The following is a 4,745-nucleotide window of genomic DNA, read 5'->3' as shown; positions in this document are numbered from 1 at the left end:
ATGCAGGCAACAAAAGGAACCTTAATTTTAAAACTTAAAAGATATAAAAATGACATCCCTCAAAAATTATACCGCATTGTTTTATTGGGTCATTTCATTGCTAGCAGACCACAGATTCGAGCTTTATTGAAGAGGGTAACATGTTTTAAGTGTCCATTAATGTATGCTTAATTAAAATGGAATGCCTATAAAAGTCCTTGTGACTGCCACATGAATAACAAAACAATTATATCAGTGTAATTGCAATGAATACTAAATGAATTAATAATGAAGGCATTCTTAGTCTCTCTCTCTCACACACACACGCACACACACTCTCATTCATGGGCATGATCACACACACACAAATTTAGCAAACAAAGCTAAGCCAGGCAGTTTAATCTAGTCATTGCCACATTGGTAGGGCTCCGTTACAGCATTAAATTTAAATGAATTTCTCAAGAGGAACGGAATGGTAATTTTGACTTAAAAGTACACAGTAGAGCATTTTGATACCAGCTTCAAAATAAAACCAGAACAATTTCCCCCCTGAACCTTTTTTACGGCACTGGAGAAAGTTTCCCCTAAAAGGATTGTATGTGCATAATAAAATGGCAAGGTAAAAAAGGAGGGGATAAAAATCACAGTTGGGAGGCCTTCTGTGAATTGTGAGTGGCTGGTTAGTTTTTCCGCAGACAGCCAAACAGGACTTTAAACAACCCAATGGTATGTGTCACAAAGGATCGCTTAAGGTGGTGGCTCAAGTTGCAAATGAGTCACAGTGGGGGGAGCCATTGTGACTCACCCAGAGGCGTTTTTAGAGTCACTCTAACTCGAGTCCAAGTCTTTCAAAAAGCAAGTCAATTCATGCAGAAAACATGAAGTTGCTGGTGGGGGCATGTGTGTGTTCTCATTTAACACTCCCCAGATGTTCCCATCCCATCTGCCATCAGCGATATGGTGAAGTCCTTCACTTCAACCACCCTCTTCTTTGATGAAGACAAAAGCTCTGCTGTTATTCGAGTGTAGCAGTGCAGAAAGTGATTGGTTCCTTATGAACCCCAGTGACAAAGCCCCGTGTCCTGACTGCCCCCACTTTCATCAGGTTTCCTCTCCCCCCGGCTTGTGCACCCTTCCCCTCTCCTTCCCTCCACCCAGCCCCCCACCTCCTAGAGCCAACCCATGATCCTCTCACCATCTGTTGCTGTTGCTGCTTGGAATGTGGCGTCTGGATTGTGCATGAAGTCTCTCTGGTCACCACAAAAGCAGTGGGAAAAAGTAAGCAAGCACCCACATGGTGAACTGGCAGGCCAAAAGACTCAAGTTAAAAAAACTCGAGTCCGGGAGTCAAAACTTGTTTTCAAGGAAGAAAGGAGTCAGTTCGAGGTTCAAAATACAAAAGTAACTCAAGTCTCTACAAGTTGCAAAAAATGTGTGTTTTTGCGACGAGTTTGAGTCATCCAAGTCTTGGTCCACCCCTGCAAAGAGGTATGTGAAGGCTCAGCCAATGTGGTTGGGAGGATACCAGTAGCACAGATGTGTAATGTTTGTATGAGAATAAGTCTACACAGGTTCCTGTTAAGACTGTGCAATTGGCAATGTTATATTTCCATGCCTGCAATTCAAATGAACCTTTGCCTTTGTTTCTTTCCTTCCTGGAATATATGGCACTCTTGCTGTGCAATTCTTTGCATGTCTACTTAGAAGCAAGCCTTTCTGAATTCAGTAGGACTTACTGCCAGGAAAGTGTATATAGGATTGTAGCCCTAAATAACTGAAAAACAAAACTGTAAACCTAAAGCTATGTCAGGTGCAAAAAGCATTTAACTGGTTTAGAAGACAGAAAAAAAATTAAGGTATAAGGAAATAGAAAGTGTCATTCCATTAAAACAATGCATTTATAGCACAAACAATAGGTGAAACCAATAATTCAAATACAAGTGGAAGAATAATCATTAATTCTGGATGTCCTTAAACAGTGGGGGAAATGGAACAGACACTATATTCTACTGTTTCATTTTTACACTTTTTGAATTGCATATATTTTTATTATGGATGCTGGTTTTTGCCTTTTTGTGGTCTATAATATCATAATATATTTGAATGAATGCTGTAGGTTGCCCTGGGTGCTCTGTTATATCTCAGGGTGAAGGGCGGCATAAACATTTATAAATTAAATCAATAAATAAAAATTACTCAGGAATGAATACTGCTTCTTTCTTGTAGGGGTCCACAAATTGTCTCCAGGATAGTTCATGCACCTGTGACTCATGATTAAAATGTAATTCTGTGGTGGCTGAGTGGACAGGTTTGCCAATGAGAAAAGAAAAATACAACACATGATCCACACACTTTTTTTTTTTTTAACTTCCACAATAATTGAAATTTTGGAGTATTGGTGGGTGTTGTTTACCTAGTAATATATGATTCATTTCATATGCATCTGGTACACGTGATAAGTTCTTTTTACAAATGTATTCTGTGACCTAATGGAAAGGTATTCTACTGTTTCTATAATTGTGTTTAAATATTTGGCTTTTCTACTGTACTTTTCTACAAACAGATTGCCCTTTTTGGGACTATACTTTAACAGGCCACTCTTATGCTTGCTGGCGCCAAGGGCTACAGTGGCGCCAGAATGGGAACCACTGGATCCTATGGGCACTGGGCTAGTGCTCAAAGTCTCCTAAGGGTAAGGGAGTGTTAGCTCCCTTACCACGGGTAACACCGCCATAGTGCCAATGAGTCTCCTTGGATCTGTGCTTGCTTTTGAGTGGGAGGCACATGTCAGGCTGCGCAGGCTCGGAGGGATCATAGGATATGGCAGCAGAGCCTGGTGCAATCTCTGCCCCCCCCCAGACTCAATCTTCCTCTCCCCACCCAGTTCTACCCTCTCCCACCTTCCCTTGCCCTCAACCCACCCTGAAAAGCCGCACTGCCTCCTGGTGGTGCCATTTACCATTGGCAGCCATGTTGAGTCATCTTCCAGGCACTGAGGTCTAGCACTGGTGCTCTTTTCTCCCCAGGTGCCACAAAAGTGCTTTACGGCATGTTTGCAACACCCAGTGCCAGTGGTATGCTCTTACCTCCGACGTTGTGGAGCTCAGGATTGGGCTCTTAGTCTTATTGCACTGAAATGAGTGGTCACTCTGTATGCCATCATACCAGTCCTGGATTAAAGCAACTGAGCTATGAGACCTTGGGGGGCCCAAACTTAATAGCATCTGATCATGAGAAACAAAACCTTTTCTTTATCAATTCAATGAAAGTAGAAACTTTAGCATAGATTTTAAAAAAGATTGTTTATAAGTTTATAACCTTTAATAAGTTTACAAAAGTATGAAGTTAATGAAGATGTCCACACAAAACATTCCTAGCTACATTATAACATTACACTATATATCTTAATGAGAACAGTTTCTTTTGAGCTTTTTGGATGCCAACTTATCAATTATATCATAACACATTTGAGCTTACACATTATTTTGGCTTAGGTATGCCCCTGATTTTTATTGCTACAAATGAAATCAAATTAATGGTAATTTTTTTTTAAAAAAAAATCTTTTTGGCAGGGGATCAAGGCCCAGGTATGATGTTCCCCCTGCACCCCCTCTCATAGGCCCTGAGATTAGCCCTCGGTGTTGACAGTACAGATCTAGGTGGCTGAATGGTCTGACTTGGTACAAGGCACCTTTATATCTCCTTAGTGGCACCCTGTGTGCATTGTGGGCGCAAGCCTTGAGCAGGTCATATGGTTGGTTGGCAACCTTCAGTCTCGAAAGGCTATGGTATAAGCCTACAGCACCCGGTATTCCCAGGCGGTCTCCCATCCAAGTACTAACCAGGCCTGACCCTGCTTAGCTTCCGAGATCAGACGAGATCGGGCATGTGCAGGGTAACAAGCCAAGCAAATCACTTTTTGAGTACAGTTATCTGAAATGAATTTGTTCTGCTCCTTCTAGAAAAGATCAGTTCCAAATCTGACACTTCCTGTGCCATGTATGAAAAAAGAGCCCCAACACACACACACACACACACACACACACACACACACACACACACACACACCCCTGTGATAAATTTCAAACTCATGCGAAAAAAGACTGTACAATGAGTGCTTCCGTCTTAATGATACTGACATGAATAACTCATCATTTAACATGTGGAATGAACCTCTACATATCTGTGGCAAACTCAGACTTTGCTGCCTCAAGGATTAGGCTTGCTTTTTTTTTTTTTTAAGATAAAAAAGAATCAATGTCATTATACAGTGTCTCTCTAGAGCATTGTAATTATTCTGCATGCATACAATATTTATTTAAAACTTAAAATTAAACTTCAAGAGGTGGTCATTTGAAAGCCAGCAGTCAGTGAACGGATCCTGTCTTCATGAAAAAGAGAATATTTCCTCTAAAAGTTAAGGAATAGATCAAAACAGTCTTTCCCGTAACTGACACTTTAGTCATACAGCTGCTTTTTATGTGTCAGATTTATTAATAAAGTCCATGGGAATGAACAGAGAAGAATCTTCAGGATGTGACTGTCAGTTTTTAATATGTCAGGTATAATTTTGTAACTGTGATTTTTTTTTTTTTAGGAGGATCGCCATACACACAAAGCATTGTACTGATGTTTGTGTACTTCTTTGTAGTACACATTTGAGATGACGGGGAGAAAAGAAGAGGAGGCAGAGATGTTTTGATACACGATGGAAACTTGAAACTACCGTCCTTCAATTTCAACAGTGATCTTTTTTCATCTTTCTT

The 4,745-nt window shown here is 40.6% G+C and overlaps 1 pseudogene; it reads right to left on the bottom strand.

Annotated features, from left to right (window-relative positions):
* Positions 1-3,772: 3,772 nt before the first annotated feature.
* LOC136657809 (5S ribosomal RNA) lies at positions 3,773-3,888 on the bottom strand (annotated as a pseudogene).
* Between the last annotated feature and the right edge of the window lie 857 nt (positions 3,889-4,745).

Source organism: Tiliqua scincoides, chromosome 7, assembly GCF_035046505.1.
Source record: "Tiliqua scincoides isolate rTilSci1 chromosome 7, rTilSci1.hap2, whole genome shotgun sequence".
Taxonomy (NCBI): domain Eukaryota; kingdom Metazoa; phylum Chordata; class Lepidosauria; order Squamata; family Scincidae; genus Tiliqua; species Tiliqua scincoides.
Note: the sequence above shows the minus strand (reverse complement) of the source record. Positions and strands in the feature narration are given on the sequence as shown.